Genomic DNA, 26,572 nt, shown 5'->3' with positions numbered 1-26,572 from the left:
GTCATCTCACAGCTATAAGTATATACGAAAGAATATCTGCGGGTGGCCAGACCTTTGAAAGATGGTAAAACTGAAGGTTGGTTTTCATTATACTGAGAACAGGGACCCCTCCTTTCAAGCGTTTATGAAACTTGACAGTACTTAAGATGTTGGCCGCAAGAGACATGAATAGTTGCTTCAAAATAAATAACCCTGCAAGACTAAGGCCCTTTTTCTTCAAATGCATACGCATGTGTGTACATGTATCTTCAAGTGTTGGAATAGTTCTTTTGAGATATAAATAAGGAGTATTCGCATGCATAAAGTTAACCAAGCTTGAAAGCACTTTCAACAGTAGCACCTAAAAGTGCTCATGACATTTATTGTTGAGGCTGCGGTACAGTTTATGGGGTACAGCTTTAAAAGGAAAAAAAAATATTTCTAGCAGTTTCTGAAAGAGTCTAAACTAAGTTAGACTAAGTGTAATGAAATTTTGGACTGTTCTGCTCCTTCTGAAATCAATGGATGCTATTATCAATGAAGGAAGGTGAAGTGCAATGTATTTTGTCTGATAATTGGTTACGGCTGAACAATTATATTTCAGAGTGTTCATCCCTAAGTTCTGTTTATTGGATGAGCATGAATTAGCTGATCTAGTGGTATATGTGTTGAAGAGGAAGTGCTAATAATGGGATATAGAAGAAAAATTGTGTAGTGTGGTAGCGTGCATACTGTGATAAGCATTAAAAATTTTATGTACTACTGCATTATGATCCATTTTTGGAACGTTTTTTTAAATATTCTATTTCTGTACAGAAAGCAAGTTAAATACACTAATAAGATTCCTTTCTGATTCAGAGGGAAAACACCCCTTGCCTCCTTTTTCTACCATTAGTTAAAGTTCACTACTGAATGAATCAACTGAAAGGGAAACTACTGTCCTTAAAAAATTTTAAGACGTGGTGGCTCTATTTTGAAGTAGCGTTTGTCAGAGAACTTTCTCTGCTGATTCTCTAAGCATTTTACAGTTCAGAAATAAGCTTTGACTAAGAATTCTCGGCAGAATCATAAATATTTAATTATATAAGCAGCCAGGATATTTAGCCCCTGGCAGGTGCCCAGTGTAGTGCAATCACAAGAGCAAAGGGAACTGGGCCAGGATCTCAAATTAGGGGAACGTCCTCTAAAACAGGATGAGGACCATTGCTGTTCTTTGCCTATTGTCATTCCTAAGTTTTAAATCTTAAAGGTACCTGAAAAGAGGCTGTTTCTGCTGCAATAGGTTGTCTTATGTTACAGCTTTTTTACTCTGGTTTTTTTCCTTGTTGTCTTCCTCCCCCTTCACCTCCCCCGTCTTGGGTTTTTCTGTCCTTACTACTTTATACTAGTTTTGGTTCAATAGTTAATAGCAGCAGTAGTAGTGCAGCTAGCATTAGATTATATCTTACTTGATCAGCATACCATCTGCTTTAGAGGAGAGGGAGATTTTGTTTCTGCTGTGGGTTCGCTGCCATATGCCTGTGGTGCAGTCGCATAACCTGAAATGACCCTTTTCCTGCTCCGTTATATGAAGAATTAAAAATACAGTGTTAAATGTTCTTGACAGTGACTGTTTGTTGCATATTAAAAAAATTAAACTGGATATTAGGTGTACGTGAAGTAGGATGTTGTAGAGAAAACCTAAGGACAGGCTCTTTTGTGTCTGAGCACGAGTGTTACCTTCCGGAAAAGAGCAGGGCTTATTTCACAGAAGACCGTGTTAATGTGTGACTTGTATCATCAGGTCTTGAACCTGGTTTCCTTGTTGTCAACAGAAAGTTGGTATTAGTTCAAGTCAACAAAAGTAAAAGCTGCCCTTAGTTTCAGTGGTGTTGATGCTGGGAGATAATGAATATTACTGCAGAACAACAGGAAGTCTGTAGGCTGGGGGGAATGATACTGAATAAACGGACTTTTATTTACTTGGGAGAAACTGAGATCTGCTGGCCACCAAAGACCAGGGAACCTGCATCTGCATGGCCATCAACATGGATGCCAGATCTAGAAGCCTGTACTTACATGCCAAGTCTCTAGTTCACCATATGAATAGAAATAAAGATCGTAGTCACTGGCTTAGTGCCACTTATATTTATAAATGAAGGTTAAGTGTGGTATTCTTACTGTGATTTAAAGAACATATGTAAAAAACTATTCAAGACAAGGGATCTGAATCCTTCTGGGGTTGATATTGAGCATATGTATGTAGGATCGACATCCATGAATTTAATATTTGCACAAATGGAGAGTATTGACGTCAAATGTGAGCCGTAGTTAAATACTTGTCCTCATTAATGATATTAATGAAATTTTCCCCTTTCATTTATTTTCTTTTGGCTGTAGATGGACCATATTTTATTATGGTCTATGTGTGTTTTAAAAAATGTTTTATCATGAGTGCAGGTGCTTGACATTTGTTTCTTTAAAAAAAAAAAAAAAGATAAACCCAGTAGCATAACTAATTTCAAGTCCATCATAACAATATGAAAAGGAGAGGACTTTTAATAAAGTAATAAACTGGCAAATGAACTTTTACAAAATCAGACATTTCACTCTTTTGTAAGCTTGTTTTCTCTGTTAGCATAGTCGCCACTTTTTGTGAGAACAGCCATGCACTTCTGGTAAAGAGAATACAGTAAGTCAAATAACATGCATGTATGATGGACTACGAAGAAGTGATTTTAAGTGCGTGTTTATTAATGAGAATCTAGAATAAAGCCAGCATTAGTTAAAATGAATAGAGGGCAGATCAACTGTCAGAGCGGTTTCTTTTTTCATGAATAAAAGGAACAAATTTAAAACTATCAGGTACATAACACACAAATTAAGGGGAAAAATAGATGGTCAAAGGTTAAAGAGGGAATGAAAACACAAGTTTTATGGTCCCAAGATCAAATGAGGCATTAGTTAATTTTCCTTTTTTTGGTGCAGTTCACCAGGAGTTCAAGTACTGAGTGATTGAACTGGAACAGAAAAGAGTGCCAGAAAAACTGATTACTAATAACATAAACAGAAAAAATAATCAAATGAACTTAAGACTTGATGTCAGCATTGCACATTAAAATGCATTTTGAAAGGCTGGAATTCCATCCTAGTTGCGTGGAACCTGATTTACATAGAAAACAAATTTATAACAGCTATTCTTGCAACAGTTGATACATTATTCTACTAATGAGCCGTCAAAATGGATTTAACCAAGAAGTGGATGAGGCGCAGAAGATATTTTCTGGAGACTGACCATCTGGGAGATGGGAAGTAACCTGAGGAGTAGGTAAGGGTATCTGAACCCAAGAAAGCACTGTGAGGAGGTGATTGTTAATGACATACATTGCAAATGGTGCTGCTCTCTAGGCAAGATCATTACTGCCTTTTCTCCTACAGATTTCATGCTTTTTACAATAAGCAAGTAACTAGTTTGCTTATGAGTTTGTGAATGTGAATGCAGCTTAGAACAGACTGTTGGCATACCTTTCCACTAGCCTAATTTCCCGATTTCTTTTATATTTAACTTTTTCTTTAAAAAAAAACCAAACAACCAAAACCTTTTGTGCTGAATCCTTCAATTTCAGTTATTGCTAAGATATGTTCTATGCTGTTGCAGTTTACTAGATTCCTGGTGCAAAGTCCACCCCAGTCAGTGGGCAGGCTCTTGGGTGTCCTGGTTTTTGGCTCAAGCTGAAAGCTGCGGTAAATTGGCTGTTGTGGAGCGAAGTCGCTTTCATTGACCCATCTGGTTTTGTTCCACTGTTCTCTTTGCCTAAGCTGACTGAAGTTTCTCAGCATATCTGCCTCCTCGTAGCCTAAAGGAATAAGCAGTGCCTCTTTTTTTGTTTTTTATTCACATGTGCTGTGCTTGTCTCTATGGTGGTTCATGTATGCCAATTGAATTTCCTTTCTCCTAACACAAACTAAATAAAATACCAATTTTTGTCTTGTAATATGACTGTGTCATGGCAGTTGCAGGGATTACCCCGCTGAGGTTGAGAATACCCCTTGGACTGTTACTGCTTCTCATTTTCATCGGACTGCTTTTCAGTCATCCGCAGTTGGATGTGGATTGTAGCATATTTGGAAAAAGAATGAATGTTATATGGCATAACGTAACTGCGATCCTCTGAAATATCCTAGTCTTAGCGCCCCAGTGTCTGGAGGTCACGGGAGCTCTGGCTTTGCATTGGGAGGGAACTGAGGAAGTATTACTACTCTGTATTTTGTGTGTGTGTGTGCATGCGTGTGTCTGTGTGTATATATATATAAAAAATCACAATAGACAGACTTAAGCACATGGGCTTCATGGACACCTATAGTGGGATCTGTGTTGTCTATCTTTAATAAAGTTGTTCATATTTTGTTTTAGACAAAAGAATACGCTAGAGCTAATCTGTCTAGACTGTGGTATGATGCTTGTTCCAGCAATATGTTAGAAAGTATTCATTAAAATACTGATGAAATGTAGAAGAATTGTGAGGTGAATAAAGAGCATGTTAAAGGGAGGTCACATCATTTTGTGCTCACAGGGGATGTGCTGTGCCTAAAGGAAGTTAGTTGTCTTAAGAATTGGTCTTGGGCTGACTTTAATGTATTCACTAATGTACTTGGCACCAAAAGTAGGAGGGTGCAATAAAATTTGCCAGTGACATAAAGTTAGGAGGTGCTGTCAATATAGACAAGGAACAGAGTAGCCTACAGGAAGAGATGGATGATCTTTAGGACTTCAGTGGAAAAAGTGGACTGAAACTTCGTAGCACAAGATTATGGTTGTGCACTTCTGGATAGATGTGAATTTTGCCTTAACCTGGGGGCTGATCTCTTGAAAATGACAGAGGAATGGAAAGACTTGTGTATGTTAGCCAGTAAAATCAAAGGATATCTTTTTTCTAGTACCCTGCAGCTCTGAAATATGTACTCTTAAGGTCTGTGAGGTGAAGAGGTACCTATGGTAGACATAGGAAAGTGTTAATGCATGTGCAAGGCAGCACTGCTAAATCCCTGTGTGTAACACTGAACAACTCTGGTAGACCACGTTCAAGATAGATGAGTGTAAAGTGGAGAAGGTGCAAAAGAGGACTGTGGAAACGGTGAAGGAAGAGCCGAGTCCATTTCGCAAAGGGACACTGCGAGGTTAGTTGGTTTATCCCAGTAAAGGGAAGTCTGAGAGGGCATGTAATTGCCTTCCCTAAATACATAAGGGGTTGATAAACACGTGAGTGAGTACAACTATTTACTATGTTAGATTCAAGACAGCACTGGGACAAGAAGAAACGTGTATATCTTGGCAAGGAGCGTATTCAGGCTCGAAATTAGAAAACAAATCTCATCTATCAGGGGAGTAAGATTTTTTTGGGATAACCTTCCCATAATACGATGGGAAGCAAAATAGCCTCGCTAGTTTTGAGATAGACACTTGTTAATACAAACTGGGCTCAAGGGGGTAGCCCAGTGGTGTTCCTAACAAGCACAGTTTGTGGGATAAGACAGGTTTTGTCTTTGAAAGATAAGAAAGCTTAATTTTGTGTAACCTGGAGAGAACATCAGTGATCTTTCAGCTATGTTGTTTTGCCAGATCAGCAAGTTTGACACATATAGAAGTAAATCGCGTCCTTCTGTTAGGGACATGGGACAGAAACTGCCGCCTGGGAGAAAACAATATAATGAATATGAACATTACAGTTCAGCAAATTCAGAAGCACGTAACAGGTCTTGGACTCATTTTTTTGTCTGATTTGGAAAACAGTTTACATTAATCTGTTATGTAAATGTCTTTACATTTATGCTTTGAAAAGGAGTGTTACATACATAAATTCTGAAGCCTTCCAAAGAGAACTCATGGTATCGATACATAGCAAACCTATGGAACAAATATTTGTTTGGGGTTCCTAAGCTTCTGTTGTTACCTCAAGATTGATCTGACTTTTTGCACAATTCACAAGTGGAGGAACATCAGCAAAGGCAAACTTTGAGCAGAGTGTTACTGGAAGTGCCAAGTTACAGATGCGGTGGGTGACATCTACTTAAAAAGATCTCAACTATGCAAGACTCATAAGTTAGGAACTCCAGTGCTTGCTTTTGAAGATAGGAACTCCAGTGCTTGCTTTTGAAGAAAAAGCATTGCAGCTTAAGTGAAGTTAATTGTTCCACATATTTTTGTGACTTGTAACTCATCTGGTGGAAAGTCCACAGTGGTTTGTAGGGCACAGTGCTCTGGGTAGGGAAGGGAGCTTGGAGATCCCAGGAGGAGATCTGGGTCATAGAATAACACACTTATTTCCTTATTCTCTTGCCCTGGCAGCATGTCATTTGTGTTTTGAATCGTGCTACCTCCCTGGGAATCTTCCATTGGAAAATGAATGCATGTCAGAGTCGTTATAGATTTAAAAAAAAAAATCTAGCCCTGCCTCACATCTCTCTGCTGGCTACACCCATGAAAACTGCCTAGAGGTCAACTAAAAGGGCCTGTTTGGGAACAGAAATGGGTGAAACGTGGCTGCCTGGTGAGAGGTGTTCATAGTCCTTCCTTGGATGGTTTATGGGAGCTGAGTATCGCTTAGGACAATTTGGAAAATAATGCTGTGGCTTGTTTACACAAGCAACCTGCTGCACACTGTGTCAGGGTTGAGAAATGATAGTACGCCGTTACTGTGTGCATGGGTTTAGTGTATTTGAAGAACAGTTTCGTGGCTGTCTCTACTTTAAATTCACAGTGTGCTATACAGCGCCTCCGCTATCATATGTTGAAATCCTGTGATGAGTGGTATAATTAGGAAGCTTAGTTGAAGAATTGGGTGGGGGAAACACTTACATTCCTTAAGTATAGTGGATTTGTCAAAAGGTAAAATGTTCCCTGACTTGCTGTGTATTCCTAGAAGAATTTCATGATGGACATCTTGGGTTAAATGAAAAGAGCAACGCTGTCAAAAAGCAGGAATATACTGAAAGGGGGAGGGGGACAATTGTTTCTGTAGTAATAGGTGAATGCCAAAAAATCCTCCAAAACAGAACATTTTCAACAGGGGATTTTGCTTCCTTTCTCCTGTACTAAGTTGCAATGAGAGAAGCATTGTAGGATCTGTAAAGCGTGGACTTCACTGTAGGAAATGCATCTGTTTATCACTTCTAACCAAATCTAGGCGAGTTGTATGGACTTTTTAGTAACACCTAGAAAATAATTTGTTTTGGGAATCTTAAACCTACTAAATATTTGCTGAATGAAGAAAGAATCCTAGACAGGCAGAAGCGTCTGTGTAACGTTTTGCCTCACACTAGGATAATGGCTGCAAATTTCTAGAGCTTCAGCTGTTTAATAAGGCATTCCCTAACTCAGCCCAACAGCCAGAGCCAAGAACAGAAAAAGCGCCTGTTCCTGTGATGCTTTTTCCTTTCACAGCCTCAAAACACTTTCCTGCTTGCTGGGCTCTAATCTAGCTCAGTGCCTCTATTTCTGCTGTGTTCACTGGGCCTGAGCAAGGACCTATCCGTAGGAAGCTGTTTGCTGTATGGTTAGAAAATAAGAGAAATTGCATTCTCTCACTACTAGCTGTATATAGACTGTTTTTTCCAAACATAGAATAGACTTGTTATATAGCTTTTTATCTAGGTTTTTTACACATAAACCAAGGACTAGCATTTAATCCTCGTTCAGTACTACACGTATTTCATTTCACTGACCAGAGAAGAAGTTACTGAGTTTAGATAAAGATGGCAATATTCAACATTGTATTTATGCTAACGCAGAAACAACTAGTACTTTCAGGAATGACTAGAAAAGCTATGTTAACATCTCGGCACTTTCATTATCTTTGAAGACTCTTCAGTGTTTTTTGCCTTCCACAGAAGAGGAAATTTGTTTTGTTTTGTTTTAATGGGATGGGCTAGGAGGACAGAATCGGCAGCAGTAGTGCTGCAGACTATCTGGAGGACCTTGGTTGGCAATAAAGAGTAGCAGATGGTCTAAGGAAAATATATTAAAACAAAACAACAAAAGTCCTGCACAGGAGATTTTGTTGTTGTTGTTGACATTGTACTTTTATGTTGTTTATCGACCTTGTTCTGATTGGTTAGATTACAATCTCTTCAGCACAGGAACAAAGTTTTATATGTTTATGCAACGTTAGCACAGTGGGGCCCCCATCTTGAAAAAGGGTCTCTTGGATGCTGCTGTTATTCAGATCAATAGTGGTAATAATAATGTTTATAATGTCTGGTTTTAATTGTTGTGAAGGTTCCTTGAGCAAAAAGAGAGGTGCCTGAAATAGAACAGAAAAATTTTAAGTGAAATGAGTAAAATCCCCATGATCTGTTGCATGTGTTGTTTTTTAATTGGGTTTGTGTTTTGTAGATCTTCTTGTACAGCTCCATTTTGTCCAAGTGCGTATAACCACATCAGAGTTTTTACAAGGGTTTGTATCGATGCACATTGTGATTTATACTCGGATAGTAAAGATAATGACTACCAGAGGTTTTTTTGGTTTTATATAATCCTGGCCTTGCAGCCTTGTAATTCACTTGCTGTCTTGTCACTGTTTTGCAGTGCAGATAAGCGATACAAACTCTGCACATAGACTCGTTTGGCTTTTCCTTCTCTACAAGTCATCGAAGCACACCTGTGTGGGTTGCCACCCATTCCCCTGCATGCATCCCTGCTTGTTTTCCTCTGAGGCACTGATTTGTAGTAGCCTTGGCTTTTTTCCTCAGGTTTCAGTGTTGCAAACAGAATTGAGGGGCAGAGTAAATAGGGATGAACTTGGTTACGTATGGCTATGCTGTGAAAAACTCAGCTCATTTGTGTCTAGAAATTGGGTCAGGTTTTAATTGCATTGTTGGGGGTAGTTAGTGCTTAAATAGCTTGCTTCTCAATATAAAATGGAGCAAAAATGGATCTGCTATTATCTTTTTCTAGAACGTATAAAAATATAGTATGTATGTATACATGTAAAGTACCATAGGTCTAGAAAGCCCTACAAACCTTTAACTACTTGCAAGTGCTCTCAGTTTTCTTCTTGACAAAATGAGCTTCTTTTTCCCCTTCAATAATATACGTTGTGGCATATCTGCAGTGAACCTCTTTCTCATCTGTGTTGCTATTCTGAATAGACAGACAAGTTTGCTTCACCTGAGGCAGAAAATAACATTTTCACTATATTTTGAATAACATTTGTAAGAGTCTAGCAGATTTAGGAGCCAAAATTGAAGTCCATGATCACTTGACAGTGCTACCTCATTCTTCTGCCTCTGACTGCCTTCCATAGCCTAAATCATGCTTTTGCCTTCATCTTTATCCACAGAGGTTGTATAAGTGAATAACCGTGTCTGCTTTTCTTGCTGTACTGCACGGGATCATCAGATTTGGCTCTCTTCTTAACTGCAGTTCAGATGAAGGATATGATGACAAAGGATTTATTGTTTCTGTGGTTATATAATAGAATATTCAGTTACAATAATTTCAATTCAGTTAATATATTAACTGAATTAATTCGGTTAAAGTCAGTGGAAAGGCAGCTTCCCTGGCATCTTTGAGGGGGAATACTCCTACCAAGAGATGACCTAGACTGACTGAGAAGTCTGTGGTTTGTCTGGTGGAAAGCAGCCCTCAGCAGTGGCAGCGAACCTGTGGGATACGCAATAATCGTCTGAAGACATAGTACTTAAAATGGGTGTTCATCTATTAGCAATAGGGGTTAAGTGTCCATTATTGGCTTGTTCTTTTTCTGTGGTTTGAAGAAGTTTTTGTTGTGGATTTTTTGAGATGTTTGTATGAGCTGGGACTTCGCAGAAAACCACTTGCCTTCATCTCCGTAACATACCCAAACCTCTAAATTCTATCCCTATTTCTATTAAGATTAATTAAACCATAAAAATCATGTCAAATGTCCTTCCCTCTGTAATGCCAGCTTTGCCTAGGATAAGTGTAACTAAAAAATAATTTTAAAATTAAAATAATCTTTTCCTTCTGCGGATAGTGTCAGCATGTTTTAAGATAAGCTGTTGCAGTAAACTGATTTGGAGTAGGAGAAAAATCAAAAGATACGAACTAGGTCTGGACTTGGTGCTGGTTTGATATAAAGCAGACGGTGTGAGATTGATTGCAGTGTTACAGCTACAGAGGCAAATTTGCTTATCAATAGCTGGGCCTCAGTTTTTATTCATAGCTATAAGACATGTGGATCCCCACAGCCATTGCTTGAACGAAATTTGCTGATAGTGGAGAGTTTCACTTAGCTGGTCAAGTCCACCCTAATCCTGAAAATTTTTAAATGATGTCCTTAAGGTTTAAATATTTTCAGCATATATAAAGGAAAAGCCCAGCAAGGGATGGATGGCACCATGTTCATCTTTTCTTCCTTATCTCCTTTTAAAGTACCTCACAGCTTTCCTGCTTACATGTGTGACAGTTATTAGAAAAAATAAAATGTATAATGGATATAAAAATATGCCATGTGGTGAAAGTGACTTTGGATCCCAGCTGGCTTTGTATTTTGTTTCTTCTTGTGGATCTTGTTTCCTTTTCTCAATTTTGACTCCTCTAGATTTTAATAGTTAGTGTTAAAGTGAATTTTAAGATAAAAGGAAAATTTAGGAAATTGAAAAACATAGACAATCCTGTTCCCAGATAGCAAATGATGATCTTAACAATTCAGGATTCTCTTCACTCCCCGTGGATTTAAAGGTGAATTGACAACGTGCAAAATTAGTTGCAGCTACAATTGATTTCTTTGTACAAATACTTTGGTATGCATAAATACATAAGAAATTAAACAGCTGGCACAGGGCCCCTGGTTTTGTGCAAATCTTAAGGCTAGGAGGGTGATTTTTTTTATTATTATTATTTTTTACAAGAATAAAAGAGCTAGCTGTAGAAGGAAGTTCTGTAAAAGGCGTTATTAGGAGGAGTGTGCTCCTGCAAGCTGATGGAAAGTGATGTGATTTTTATACCAAGAGGAAAGACGAGCAGCAGTGATTACTGTGTTTCTCTTCAAGTCTATCTTTCAGACATTTCTGAGTATTCCAAATTAATCTTCTATAAAACTGTAAAATAGACTATTATTCACCCAAATGTGAGCACAGGTCACCTCTTGTTGAGGAGATGGTGTTCCTTAGTCTTAAGTTTGTTTAGAGAACTGTTTCTATGTAATTCTTTCTCTATTTCTATTTCCTCTCTATGGCAGACATACCCGAAACAATGAGTCCCACTTCTCTCTCAGCAGAAGGCTTAAGGCAATTTAGCGTGTATTGCCAGGGTTTCTCCTGCCAGCTCTCCATCTTCAATGAACCTCTGCAGGATGCTCTTTTTTCCGCTTTTTCTGCAGATAGTGTCAGGCATCTGGAGAGAGAAAGGGAGGAGAACTGTTTTGAAGGCAAATCACAAAACACAAACCAGAAGAAAACTCAATGGAATAGGCCATATTCTTCAAAAATTTAACTCACCACAGTGACTTTTGACCTCCTCTAAAATCCCCAACATGGTCTAGTTTTGCCAGAGAAGTCCTGAATTACATCATTTGCAAAAGCTGCAGATAAGAGGCGTCCCATGCTGATTGCACTCTACTTGGTTTTTCCATGGTAGAAGAGAAGCCGGAGAGGCCATAGAGGGACCTCTGCATTTCAGTAGGTGGACAGGTATACAGTGTGTCTTCCATCTCAGTGAGCTGGCAGTCACCAGGGGACTTGGTCTGGACCCAGTGTGGTTTTGTGCAGGGTATCTTAGGCAGGCGCATACACCTTCCCCCACTGATTGATAAGATGTATTGTTAGAGAGGTTGTTTCCCTTTTGTTGGTGACTCTTCCATATGAATACAGTCTGAAGATGGAGTATTATGTTGTATTGCATTTCATGGTGCATTGCTTGTAGTACTAGCAATCAAAGCTAGTCTCTGGATGGGAAATAATAAAATCAGATCCAAGAATTTATTACCGTCTCCTGGATGCTCGCTTCTCCCAGCATCACTGCTGCACAGGACCTTTTAAGATACGGCTGTGCCAGTGTCTGACCCAGCTTCATACCAATGAATCACTTAACACTACTTCTCTTTTTTCTTTCTTTCTGCGTAGACTTCTATATGGAAGAATGTTTGCACCAGCTCATGTGATGTAATAAAGACTATTAAAATCCAATATGACTTTTGTACGTATAGTTGCCTATAATGAAAGTTAGGTGTTAATTTGGGAAGGCACACAATAGGGGTATTGTAATTTAGCAGTGGCTGACACGTCTCTCAAAACTCAAAGTAGGTTGTACTATAAATATAGTCTCTTGTTTTGCAATTGACATTTTACTAGTGGGTGGCTAATTGCTAATTTGAAGGGAAATAGACCAGAGATCTAATATTAATAACTAATTAATAGTTATGCGGATATTTTAAGTCTATTTTTCTGCTTATTCATAGGCATATATTATTCATCTGTGCTGTGTATCCTTCTTTGCATATATGTTTAATTCTGAAACTTTTGCTTCAGTAACATTCACGCTTATGTGCCTTTACAGTCAAAAGCTTGAAAGCAAAGTTGGTTGTATTTCTCAACCACTTTGTGGATGGTGATTTCAAAGTAATGGCACTTAAACTATTTTAAGAAAAGCCTCCCTCTTGAACCGAGGCGTAAGAGGAAAGCCAATGATGCGTTGCCTACATATCACCTTAATTAGTGAGTCCTAAATCAGCATCAGTACTATATGTTTTCCTGTGTATACAGTAAAACATAGGGCAGTTTTTAGGTCTCTGTTGGAAGTGAGTAGCTCATAGGCAAACTGAAGAGGAATAAAATAAGAAAGGGTATCTTACAAGAAGCTTGATCCTTTGGGATCAGAGTAAAACATGCATTCAAGTGCACATCACTTCTCACAGCACACGTGTTACTATACCAAAGAGATGTTATGTTCTGGTTTGCTTTGATGGGAAAAATTTCCACATAGGTTTGTATCTCTTCTGCCTATTCACCTTGCGTCCTGCCTTCTCTCTCCCACTTACACTCATCTGTGAATTAATAAGCATGTGTGATACTTGTCCTTTTAATGAATTCTTACATGAATTTATAGTAAGGCAGGAAGATTATGTGAGAGATGCATTATACGTTGTATGTGCTTGTTATTTTTAGATCTGTTTTGTCACATATCCAAACATTTTTAAATGCATTCCACTAAACTTGGTAGAGCAGTGCTGCGATACACCAGGCTGTGACTGCTGGCTGTGGAATTTGTGTGCGTCTTCTTTGCATCTCGTCCCTTTTGTGTGAGTAACTTTGCTGTGAGCGCTCAACTCATGGGGAACAAAAACTGTTTCCCCGCTATCTGTAGACTTTGTTATTCATTTAGCTAGCGGTCCTAGGAGGTTTAAGCTGTGTCCTAGAAGGCATTTGCTATTGCAGGATTAAAACCCTGCTGGCTGTTACCTGTGAAACTCACCTGTTAACGGAAGCATCAGTGGTACCTTCGACCACACGATCCATCTTCTGCATTAAGGTCTTCTCAGCATTTGTTGCAAGTGTGAAGAAAAACCCATATTAGTGCCAAATGTCTAACAACAAGCAGATGTACTTTTCTGCCTTTTAATACCCTGTACTTTGGAGGGTAGGGTGCTACCCAATTGTAGCTGTTGGTACAGCTACAGCTGTTGTAGCTATCAAGCTGTTTGCTTGTTGGGCACAGTTATCAATGATAGAGGAATCATAGTGTGGGTCTTTGAGCTTTCATAGCCCTTCTGGCAACTGCCAGTGTCCTTCCAAAGGTGATGAGCTCTTTGTATTTTATGTCTGCTGATGGTCTCCCCAAAGCTGTGTCTGTGTGTGTATTTCAGCGTAGTTCATGGTATCAGTTGTGAAAGAAACAATTAAGGATAGACAGACTCTCTGCAGCAAACTTCTTGCTTCCATTTTCTTGCAGATGTCAAAAGATTTCAATTCTCTTATGTACTCTACTGTGCACAGTACAACTGTGGGCAGAGAACCAACCCAAAACTTGTGTTACTGATACAGCGAGCTTAGCTGGAGAGATTGGTGCTTCAGACATCGCTTAGGATCCAGGCCAATTTAAGAAGTGCATAAGGTTCAGTTATTCTCCATTGATAAAACGCAGCTGGTAGCGTTTGTCCAATTCACAGTGGTCTGAGGAAGAACTGACACAGCTAAAGCACTCACCTGCTCTGGTGATGAGAGTTGTATATGGAGGCAGATAACGAGGCCCACGTTTAAACTCTGCAGGACACTTGAAGCATGATTTCTCTTGTTTCACGGTCAGTTTGAGGCATGTTGGGAGTGACTGTCAGTGGTTTGTTTTGCAGTTTTTGTCCCTATATATTTTTCTGACTCTCTTTGCATGACAGTACTTGTTTTCATTTTCACTTCCATGTGACTCAGGGAATATTGTATCTATGCATGTGTTTATTGCATATAGTCCTGTAGTAATATAGTCCTGTTGATTTCACTGTAATCATGAGAATCCATCACAAGGTGCACACTTAATCTGCCAAGATTTATAGACAAATTTTAAGATTCTGTAGTAGTTTAAAAAAAATCTCTAATACATTAAAAACTTACAAAAATTCTTGTGCATTTCAAGTGGCAACTTCAATGTTTTCTCCTCTGCTGAGAAGCATATCTGCATCTGGGCAATCCTGCTTGTCCTTGTAGTATTCACTTGCGAATCTTTTCTATCAAAAATAGTAAACCGTATTTGTCGAAGTACTAGGATAGCAGGCCACAACACTTTAGGCATCTCAAAAATTACCTGTATGCCAATCCTGGTACTGCAGCGAAAGCATCTGTCAAATACCATGCTCTGGGAATATTAGGCAATGATTCCTGTACAAAGTTCTCGTGTTTTGAACTGCTGCTGATATACCAACAAATTCAAGGAACTTCAAATGCCCTGTGAAGGATTACAGGCTAGGGCAATAGACAGTTGTATGTGTTGGAAGCAAACAAGTTAAGTTCATGAGTAACTGCCACACCTACATAAGTTTTGAGGTATGGGACTTTTTAACGGCTGGGTTTCTTGTTCGGTTTGGATTTATAGACTTGGAATATATTCTTCCATCTGAGTGAACTTTTGACCTCTTTTTCTCGAGTTTGTCTCGTGTTCAGTAAGTATCTCAATACATGCTTCTATGTCATTTACAGGTCTCGAGATGGTATTTTCCTGCACAAATATGTAACTTTCTGAATAGCACCAAAAATTAGTGTCCTTTTGCAAACTTTTTTTTAAATCTCATATTATTAAAGGCCCATTGAGTCTGAAAATTAAGTAGTGTAACTTTCTGTAAACATGCATATTTTTCAGTGTAATTGGAAGATGTTTTGGATTACTGTCTTTAGTCCTATACAGCCAAGAAACCAATTATAGGCATGGTTAGAAAGCGATAGCATGCATTAGTCGGATTATAACAAGATTTCAATAATGTAAAATTGCTACACAACAAATCAGTTTGTATGGATTTTGACAGTTGTTGCCTTTAATAAACTAAATTATTAAGCAATACGCAGCTGCAACGCTTCCAAATTTGGAGAAAAATAGACTGTTATTTCCTTGTCAAACTCTTTTCCATAGAGCAGGACCATGGGTGTTGATAAGCCTGGTTTGAGTTGTTCAGTTGACTTTGTGAATCCGCCTGTCCCAAGATGACTTTTGTTTCCATAAGCAGATGATACACAGATTACAACAGCTACTTTAAAGACTTTGTTAGGCACCTTCTTTTTGCTGTTAGTCCTGACAGATGCATTCACAATCCTTTGGGCTGCCATTTAGTAAACTAAGGTGGGGTTTTTAAAATGTAACTTATGAATAAATGGTGACTAGATTAATGCTGCCTGTTTATTTTTACTACAAACGTGAGCCAAGAATTTAACTCGAGTCTCCTGAGAGAGTACAAGAGCTATCTGTGTTGTAACTCCATATAACTATTGAATTGCAACTCTGAAATCCAAGAACCTGTCTTTCCCTCTAGTAAAGTGTTACTACAATGCTATAAAATAAAGCAAAATTTACCTAAATTCTAGAAATCAAGCTATTCAATCAGTAGCTTTATTATGCTTTCGTGTCCTGAGCTGTGTTCCAGCTGCAGGTTTGAGAACCACTGTGACTGCCAAATGAAATTTGTATCTACGTTGGCAAGTCTCTATTTTAGTGATATGGATTAATTAGATATGACATAATTATGATATAACCTGCTTTCGGTCCAATTTAGGACCAAGTCCCACTATTTTTACATACATACCCAAGCAAATTAAAGCCTAGTTTGACGTGTGTGCTCCATCCCAGAAGTGCCACTTGATATTTACTTGAAAGGATCCGAGGCTCCTGCAAGACACGGTCACTGCCCAGCAGTTTGGCTCTTCTCACAGTCCAAGAGCAGCAAGGGCAGACCTTATTTCTGAGTGTCCTTGGCTGCTGTCGCTTGCAATGTTTCAGCTCTCACTTTTCTCCTGGGAGAACATGGTGGCATTGACTTAATGGGGGTAAATGGAAAGATGGAGGCTGCTCATTTTCTGTATTTGTGGTATGGGTGAGCCTCTGGTCATGATTTCAAAGGCAGGCACGAAGTATATAGTAGCCTCCTGCTCTGGGAATGGTGACAGTGATGATGGTTGATGCCATAAGATAAACTGCTAGAGGTTATGTATAGAATGGCAAGGAAAAAAACCATTCGTTTACTAAATTTTATAATGGTAAAATGGCTTTTGAGGAATGAGAAAGACAACCAGCTTTACAGTGCTTTTGAGTGGCTTACATTTTGAAGGCTGCTTTTTTAGGAAAAAGAAATACAAGCTCCAGAGATCATTTTTAATGAGTATGCGAAGTAGTGTCTGTAGTATTCGCAACACCAGTCATGAAACAATACTAGTGGAGGCAACCTTTAAAAAAATGAAATGCTTCTGCCCTGTAGTGTGGTAAAAATCATTCCTGTGTTTGATTTTTTTCACTGAGAATATACATATAAAACTTAAAGGCTTTAAGCCAAGTAGTTTGAATTATGATCAGGCCAAAGAATTGGAGTATCTCTCAAATAGAAAGAATGAGAATTTCAGTGTCTTGTTTCCAAAATAGTCTGACCAAGTAACTTTACAGAAATGTATACAAGTAGTGTCCTGTGACAGATGGTACTTCAGCAATCTATGGAAAAAACAGCAATATGCATCAGCTCTGTGGAGATACGCTACAAAATATTAAAGAAAAAAAAAAAAGGGAGAAAAGGAAGACAAAAAGCCTGTCTTCCGTGCATGAAGAGTAATGGGACGATAGGAAATGCAAGTCACTTTTGCTCCAGTTCTTTAATTCTTGCATTGTTTTCATTTAGTGTTTGAAAGACATATCTCATCTGAAGAATGCATAACACAATAAAGCTCAAAAACCTGTCTGCTTAATATGCACCAGTCAAAGCTCATGTGGATGTACATATTGCTTCTTCCTTGATGTGCCCTCAGCAGCTAGTCAAATGTAAGATTTTTTTTGAGCACCATCAATGTACGCTGAAAATATCCTCTGCACTGGTAATGTATGACTTCTTAAATCGTTAAAAGGATGAATTATGGGAATGACAGTGGCTAGGGAAGAGAAGAAAAGATGCGTGTTCACTTGGGACGTTGCCTTGAGGTAGCCAAAGCAGAACGTTAATGTTTTACGGATAAAGATCTTAAACGTCATAGTTTCATTTTCAGAACCTGGAATAACTGTTTTGCTAACAAGTAATGTTTAATAGTACAGTTACACTTGAAGATGCAATACTGCTGAAGCTTTGCTTGTCTGCAGCATTTTAATCCACGTCTTGTCATCTGCCTGGGGAGCTTTATAGAAAATGTTAGGTGTCTGGGCTATAAGCTTATGGGATAAAATTTTCCTGGGGGTTTTTTACTCGAGTATGGTTATGACCCAAAGACTTTTAAACTTTTGTAATGCTCGAACTTCCCTGCATACATTTTTCAGTATCTGAGTAGTCTCGCTCAGAGTCCTTTTTGGCGGGATTAGGGCTGTTAGCGATTTTGGAGTCTTACTCTGGGATGAGTGTTTCTGTTTTCTCCTGAAATTACTATGTCTGCTGTTATCAAGGAAATACCACTTTTATCATGTTTACTTTGTGGTCATAAATATTATTTGGTGAATTGCGATCTTAAACTTTGCATGTGATAAATGATTTATTGTCAGTTTAACTTCTGATGCTGTGTTTGGTTGTACTGTGTGTAAGCTTCTGAATTACCACAAAATATTTAGCAATCAATGCAATGCTACTTGAAAATTAAACAGATTTGCTTACATTTCGTAGAGTGATTCTAAGAGGCCGATGTGAATTTTTCAACCCAAGACTTTGGTTTTCACTAAGCCACCTCTCCTGTTAGTTGTGTTTTTCTCTCAGATGTGGCAAAACGGGATCTGTGGTGCTGTTTGCAGAGTCAAAATGGAAAAGCAAATCTTGTTTTTGTAGATGAACCAACCCTTATTTTGTTAATGCATTACTTGGATTTCAGTTTCTCTGCTGCTGACATTTATTGGTTGGTCAGTCTTTGAAATAGAGGGGTTAGAGAGAATAAGTGGTGGCGAGCAGATCAAATATCTCAGTGGTAACATGCGGGTTTATGCAAATGGACGGGAAGCAGACCAGAAATTATGCTGTGCTCATAGGACAGGCTAAAAATAAGGCCTTATTTATTCATTGAGCTCTCTGAAGATCCAAATGCATGCATTGCTTTAAGTTCACGAGAGAGACTTACATTTTTATTTAATGTCAGTTTATATTGAATTCTTTTTCTGTATGCACGTTTCATCACCTCAGTAGCAGTCTTTGCTATAGTCATACTTATCATACAGAAAGAAAACATCATCAAATAATATTAACAGGTGGTCTAATGGGGAAGACAGCAGTAAACAATACTTCCTGAAAGTAGATCATTTCTCTCTCCCTGATGGGCCGCATTCAATTTATAAAATGCACATCAGTACTTTTTATGAGCACATAATTTACTTTTTTTGTCTCTTTTTCCTCCTAACTACACATCATTTAATATCAAAACAAGCAAAAACCCTAGACAGTCATTCAAAAAAGAAATGTTACTTCTTTGTTAAAAATCCATTTTTGATTATTTTTTAAAAAATTGCATTGACTTAAGAAGTCCCGCTCTAATAGTAGTAAGGATTTCAGTTACAAGTCATGGAAGAGAAGAATCTGTAATGGAAATTGCTGCCCAAAAGCTTGGGAGGGTTGCAAACTAAGCTATCATTTTAAGAGAATAAGTCAGTCTAGTTTGGATAGCTATATTCCTTTAATTTAGAGAAGTACAGGACACACTTTTCCCTGTATTTCTTTCAGTTAGAAAAATGAAAAAGGTTGTGGAAAAAAACCCCACCCATGAAATGGGTAAATAGGACTCCGTGCTGATCAAGGAGCACGCCCTAGTGGCAGGTTAATCCAGCGCGGCCTTCTCGGGTACCCCGTCTTCCAACTTCACTGATATTAATCAGCTACTTAAAGAAAGAGAGCAACATTTTCACAGATCTTTTTAAATTTATCATTTCTGTTGCTGTCCTGTGCCAAAACAAGTGCAATATGTTTACACATGGCATCATCACATGTATTGGTGGTAGTGTGATAAAATTCCTGCTCTGTAATTAATTTTGAAATAGGGAAGTAATGTATATTTTTGGGTATGATTTTTAAATGCATAGCTATTTTAAGCTGCAGAGGGAAAGATTTCATGCTCATGATGTACAAATTCTTATGGAGTGTGAGCATTTTAGTAACAGATACAGTCGTTAAGGTTGCCAATTAGCGTCACATAAAATGTTAGGTTCTCAAAATCATCCACATTTTTGCAGTGTGTTCTGTTCTTGTCCTCTCCCTGAGGCTGGTAAACCTCTTTAGCCCTTCTCCTCCTGCTCAACTCTTATTTTTTCTTTAATGAGACTGTAGGCTTGCAGTTTGATTATTTTCAGATTCTCTGAAATACATGTAGATAGGCATCTTGTAAGAAAGAAAAATAAAAGACTGAGCATGTAACTATGAAGCAATCCACAGCATTACCACAGAATGAAAGTTTGAAGAGTGGGTATAGTAAGGGAAATTCTACCCTGTGATTATAGGTGAGCACCCTGTGATGTGCTTCATTTCATCACATCACTTGGTAGGAATATAATTAAATGTGAAGTTTTTATCCTATATGCTACAAATTCTGTTCATGTCACTAACTTATAATAGAGAGGATATGTTCACTTTTTTCCTAGGTAACGTGTAAGTCTTTGCAGTACATGCAATAAATTTTACTCTTATTTACTGATTTGAAACAGGATAAAAGTGTTTCCAAGATAAATATAATTTAGGGGATTCTCTGATGGTCACATCATGTGATGCAAGTGACTGCAGAAGTAGCTGGCTGTTAGGGTAATCTGAAAAATTACTTTTGTCACTTAGTCATTCTTAAAAGTCCTGTTAAGTTGGGCCGTGCATTTAATTCTTGCTGTGCGACTCTCAGCCCTCTCCATCCCATGGCAAATTAATTAACTGTAAACAGGTTTCCTCTTGTTGTTGTTGTAGGGAGGCTAATGCAAAGGCGAAGTTATAGTGTTCTGTGTATGTTGTGTTTTTGTGTATGCTCTGTGGGGAATTGCGGAGAGAGGAAAGGAATTCCTCTTAAAGAAGCTTCTGTTGAGGGTGTGGTGGTACACTGCTTTCCTGTAGGACCTCCTGGTTCTTTCTCCTGTTTGCCATCATTTTGGGGGTAATATCAGTTATTCACTTGAAACAGTTTACTCTAAATGAATGAAAAATACTTAATGTAAACATAAAACACACAAAGTTCAAAGCATGTAAGTGTTGAAACTTGCTGCTCCCTTTTGTTTGTTCAACCAGCAGGATCAGCATCCCCTTTTAATGACCTTTTGCAGTATGATTCATCATGGAGTGAAAATTTTATAAGTGTGTTAAACTTTGCTTCTGATTTTTTTTTTTTAAATTAAATTTTAGCAATACAGTTGATATATACAGTTAGGTTTGCAGAAATGATCAAGGCAGTACATAATAGCCTAGCGAAGAATTAAAATTACATTAATATAGGGCCAGGACCTTTTCACTTATCTTGTGAGCTACTGTCAGTAAGTGGTGTTACAGAGAAGGATGCTTTTCAAGTCCAGGGTGGTGGTACTGGAGTGTTTTTCGTAGAAATGTAGTAATGAATAAACTGACTTTTATTGTGAGGAAGCTGGTGATCTCAGTATTCCAAGTGATGCTTTGTAGCATTTACTTCTCACACCTCTAGGTCATAGTATTTATATCTTCTGATTCTGAAAAGGAGAACCATTAGTATGTAATTATGAATTAAATATTAATTAAACAAATGCCGCAGTTTCCATATATGTGGAGGAGTGTAGTACCATCAGCGTTCATGGCATTCCTCCTTCTCTCGCTCAGAGCTCTTCCCATAGATTGGAAGACTATGTCCACCCAGCTGTCAGGAAGGAGGGAAGGAGCAGATACTGGTTTACTTGAGTCTCTTGGGAATTTAAATAAGGAAAATGACCACTGACCAAAATATTCTGTAGTTCCTCAATCAAAACAAGGAAAAAACATTTTCAAGTCTTATTCAGCTTAGTAACAGACTAAATAACAGAGGGTTTCTTAGAGGTCAATGATTATTTTTAAGACGATGGAAAGTCTTAAATGCTGTGTGCTATTTAACGCATGTATTGCCTTCCTTGGTTTTAGTCTTTGTTTTAAGGAGGTCTTTGGGAAGTTTCAGTGTTATTTGTAATGTGTTTTGTGAGCCTTTGTGGCTGGAGTTTATTATTTAGAAAATAGTTTGCTCTTTTCCTGATCCTCTTCCATTTGGGGCAGGGTTATCTGTTTTACTATTACGTATGTCGTGCTTCAAACAGCATTTTTTTTGATACGCGGAGTCTTTTCTTGCAGTGTCGGGGCAGTATTCCTGTGCTCTTACTTTCAAACTTTTCTCTTTAATACCTTAGTTTGCGTAAGATCACTCTCTAATGATTTAATCTGTAATGAATATTGGTGATAGGAACCACTATGTTACACAAATGTAGGATCAGTAATTGTTCTGATCACAGGTGCGTAATGTACTTAACTCCTAGAAAGTGTTTAAGTTTTGAAGTTGCTTGTGGAAATTTACTCCATGAAGGTAGTTTAAGGATTCTTTCATGTAACATGTTCTTTTTCATTTGTTGGTGTTAAATTCAGATCCAAAATGGTCAATTTTGAAAACACCGACTGGTTTGATCATGGCCTTGTGTTTCCTATTTTTTATCTTACTATTGAGTCATTTTAGTTGTATACTTTAGCTAACACTAAAATAAGCTACCGCATCAATACTTTGCCGTTTGTAAACTTTAATCTGGATTCTCATAAAGTTCCCTTTTGTCAATATAAGCAGCCAAAAAGAACAGAAAATCCATTAAAGCTAATGCTCTATTCTGTGCTAGGGTTTTGTTTTCAACTGAAAGAGTGAGGAGAGAGTTGAAACTGTGCCTGTAACTTCTTAAACATATTCCATGTAAGTAATCAAAAGATGGTCTTTAATTTTTGTTCATTTATTTTTTTATTGAAACATACATTGTAATCGGTAGGAAACTGAATGTTGTTTTAATGCTTTCAGTATTAAGACTGGTAGAAAAATAGCTTTTATCCTTTTTTCATCCTTTAAAATAAATATTGATAGAAACTATCATAATATGGTTTGTGTTACAGGTGGTGTAATACCAAGGGCTGTACTGCTGCCACATCTCAATTTTGTGGGGTTTCAGAGAGTAGTTCTGGTAAGGACACTCAATGATTTATCTATTTATTTGTCATAAAAGTGGACTGATAGTTTGGTACAATTTAGTATTAGTAATTGCAATTATGTGCATTTACAGTATTTGTTAGGTATCAGTTTCTGCAGTCAGCTGAATCTTTACGTTAAGTGTTCTTTTATTCAATGGTCTTTAACAGCTCCTTTTGGAGCTGTTAATGTCTTGTGTAAATCCATATTAATTTTGTTAGAGTTATGATATAACACATCAATTCACAGCATGGAAATATTACTAAATAGACCTTCTAACAAAGCACCTTGTAAAAACTGTATTGTCTACTTGAAAAGTGGAGTCACTATTGCCTTAGTGTGTATCAGTTTTTAAAAAAGGTGGAAAAATTACTGTTTTGATAATAGTATTTTTTTTTCCAAGTACTAAAGTCTTGGGTTCCTAAAGGAAAATATGACTATGTGGTTCAAAGGGCAAATATCCAGACTGTGTGCTGTTACTAGTCTCCTCTTTGTAAATTTAACATTCAATCATGATTTTGCAATTGTTTTCTTCAAATGTATGTAACTGCAATCCCTCTTACAATTTCTTTTGATTTTGCATACTTTTCTTAAACATATTTTCTTATCTCTTCTCCATGGCTAGATTTACAAGGGAGATGAAATTACCTTACTTTTTCTAATAAAGGGAAAATTCATTCTGAACCAGTCTATTAACAGTCATGCTTAGGTATTGTGCAAGAGCACAACTGAGTATTTGTTCTTTCAGCAGTAGATAACTGATACCACATTTGTATCTGTAGAATTTTTAATATAAGCTGTAATTCAACAAATGTCTTGTGGGTGTAGCAGATGTCTTTTCTTTTTTCCTTTTTTTTTTCCCCCCTAAATCCCAATCCCTTAAAGTTTTTTAAGCAAGCTTTAAAGCTCTATTTGTGTACTATCTTAGGTCTAGAGGGCACTCAAAGACAGAGGGAGTTTGTTTTAACAAACCTTATCTTGCAAGTAGACCCCCACAAGGTAGAGAAGGATATTGCTGACTGTTCTTTATGGCCTTGCTCTTGCAGGGAACTATTGTACTGACTCTGCTCCAACAAATCACTTAAGCAATTGAAGTCAAAGGGACTAGAATATGTTTAAATATTCTTCTGGATTGATCTGTATCTATCTATGTATACTTTCACAAGCTCTTTTTTTTTTTTTTTCTAAAAACAAGGTGGAGTACACAAGAACTTCTTAATGGGATTCTCTAGTCAACCTAAGAAACTGGTAGTAGGTCTTTCTGTGTTGGAGATATTGGGGGGGGGGAGGGGCGGCTTGCTTGAGAAGGCTCTAGAGGCTGATAAATTAGGGAAGCAAAAGGATGCTATTTGAAGATGCAAGTGAATTGGTGTAAAGACTGAAGCCATTTTCCCTGCTGTCATTGCATTAGATTGGTCTATCTAAAATATTTGGGCATCGTACTGTTCATACTGTATGGTTTCCAGCCCTATAGGTACATAATACCTTGAGCATGCACAACTAATGCATGTAGAGTTTCTAAATCTTGGAGTGGAAGAAAATAGGCTTTTAGATTGGCTTTTAGATTTATACGAGAGAAATGGCATTGTGAAGTTTTGAGTAGCATTACTCAAGAATGTTAAACGGCAATTCTGCAAAGTAAAGACATCACAGCTTTATAAATATTGTAAGAAAAGAAAGATGATGGGAGCTCTTTGGAGTCTGAGAAATACTGAAAATTTTTCAAAATGTTGTGAGCAATTTGTGCAGTACTTATTAAAATATAATGTCATCTGGAGAAGTCATGGACTTCTTCCTCTCTATCATCTCTATTTTCAAATAACGCTCCTATTACTGGAAATGGGTGAGCAGAATTTTTCTTGTGTGGAACCTGATATTCCAGTGTTTGAGGTAAGGTAAAGACAACCTACCGTGGTGGGTTTCTTTTTTTGAAAAGCCATCCTATCTAATTTGTTTAAATCTGAACTAGCAGATTGCTTAATTCTTGCAAAGATAGAGTAGAGGTCATTTGTGGGACAATTTGAAGACCATTTCAGTGCAGCTGCCTGTGTAATAGTAGCCTGCAGTTATAAGACATGGTGTATTTCCATCTCTGCTGATCTTTTAACTTGACTAAGCAAAACTCTTTTCTCTACACAAAACTATGATCATGTCTGCAACTGCACCAGTAGAGGAGACTGTTTAATTCAAAATAGCACCTTCTTAAGGGGGGGGGGGGGGGATCCTTATCGGACAGATGATGTATCTTCAGGTTTTGAATAGTTGGCTTCAAAGGGGATTAATTCAAAAATTAGTGAGAACAGATGTCTGATGTTGGCCTAAGCAGTCAGAAAGAAGAGGAAATGTCCTGGGTTTGAACTTTTTATCTTAATTGGATCCTTTGTGACTTTCAGCCCATTTGATAAGAGTTTCTTCAGTAGACTCTGCTGCTTCTACTGTACAAAACCAACAGTATTAAATTTTAAGGTTTTTATATGTGTGTATAGGCACTCACGCAAGCATTTGCTTACAGCTTTGAAGGATGCTTCCCTCGCAAAACAAAAACTTCATATACAACAGGCTGCTTTGGTATAGCTTTTTTATATCCCATGTGCTATACAGAAAAGCAAAAATAGTGTTCTTTTAAACCATCTTTTAATATTTTTTTGAAACTTATTGCGTATCCTTCTACAGGTGTGTTCAGGTTCCTTTTACTAGTCAGACCCTCTGTACAGTGCCAAATTAGCAAGAAGAACATTTGATACGCTTCTTTAATCTTCTAAGATCAACAATGCAATCGCTTCTACAGATACAGGTGCCTTTACAGTGTGTAGCAGCTGTCTGGGGCTGCATTATGGCAGGCATGTTCATCGGCTGTCTGGGATTTTTTCCTTCACAGTAGTATAAATATGCCTCTAGACTTAAACACTGATGAAATATCAGAACTTGGCATTCATTCAAAGTTGTCCTTTGTCTAGGATAATTTGAGTTAGGTAAAATATTCCATTTTCAACAGACAAGGAAAGAAGCTTGTTTTTATTTCTCAGGGTGTTTTGTAAAAGAAAAGACTGCTTTTGATGATTCAGGTATTGGAACAGCTCCCAGTAAAAAAAAAAAGGATATATCGCAGGGTATGGAAAATCTGGTCGAGGATGATGACCGTATTGCATGTCTTTTCCATGTATTATCAGCATATATGCTACTCTTAATATTCTGCCAAAAGACCCTTGATACAGCTTCATTTAGAGAAAAAAATAAGCAGATACTGAAGGCAGGAAGGGGGACCAACTTAATGTCTAGACAACCTTTGGAGGCATGAGTGAGTTTTTCATTAAATGTATATACTTGAAGGGAAAAATCAATACTATTTCTTAAGGAAATTCAGGTATAGCTAATACAGATGGAGACATTCTCTGCCAAAATACATAGCACTAAGGCCTAGACAGTGTAGTTTTTGCTCATGACAACTTACACAGTCAAACTTTGAGATGTGCTACAGAGTAGGATGTAGAGATGTGGAGATTGAAGGTGGTTATTGTAGCAGAAACTGAAAATTATATAAATTAAGGAAAGAGATACTTGCAGGCTTGGAAAACAATCTGGCTCTTGTTGCAGAGTTACTGGGGGCGAGGTGTTTTTGTTGGAGCTACCTGTGTCCTGGCGAGGGTCTCGTGTTTGCAGCTCAACTTCTTGTGTAGTTGAGTGTCCAGTCCCGCAGTGGAAGCTGGGGCATGGGCTATGCAAGTCACTTCATTGCCTCTCTTATTCTTTGTTACTGCCTCGTTGCCTCCTAGACCGTGTTTGGCAGAGGCAATGACAGCCGTGAGAGACCAGC

The 26,572-nt window shown here is 37.9% G+C and overlaps 1 protein-coding gene across 3 annotated transcripts in view; it reads left to right on the top strand.

The window, feature by feature from the left end:
* The window catches only part of TBL1XR1 (transducin (beta)-like 1 X-linked receptor 1), a 67,075-nt gene that overhangs the window by 4,042 nt on the left and 36,461 nt on the right, over window positions 1-26,572 (top strand). The window contains exon 2 of one of the 3 annotated variants that reach the window (XM_009321696.1): window positions 22,686-22,753. The exons of the other annotated variants lie outside the window; for them this stretch is intronic. The gene's annotated coding sequence lies outside the window, so the exon portion shown is untranslated. The remainder of the gene's footprint in view (window positions 1-22,685; window positions 22,754-26,572) is intronic. 3 annotated transcript variants of the gene reach the window in all.

The sequence above is a fragment of the Pygoscelis adeliae genome, unplaced genomic scaffold, assembly GCF_000699105.1.
Source record: "Pygoscelis adeliae isolate BGI_AS28 unplaced genomic scaffold, ASM69910v1 Scaffold223, whole genome shotgun sequence".
Classification (NCBI taxonomy): Eukaryota; Metazoa; Chordata; class Aves; order Sphenisciformes; family Spheniscidae; genus Pygoscelis; species Pygoscelis adeliae.
The sequence above is the reverse complement of the archived record's forward strand: the minus strand, read 5'-3'. Positions and strand labels throughout refer to the sequence as shown.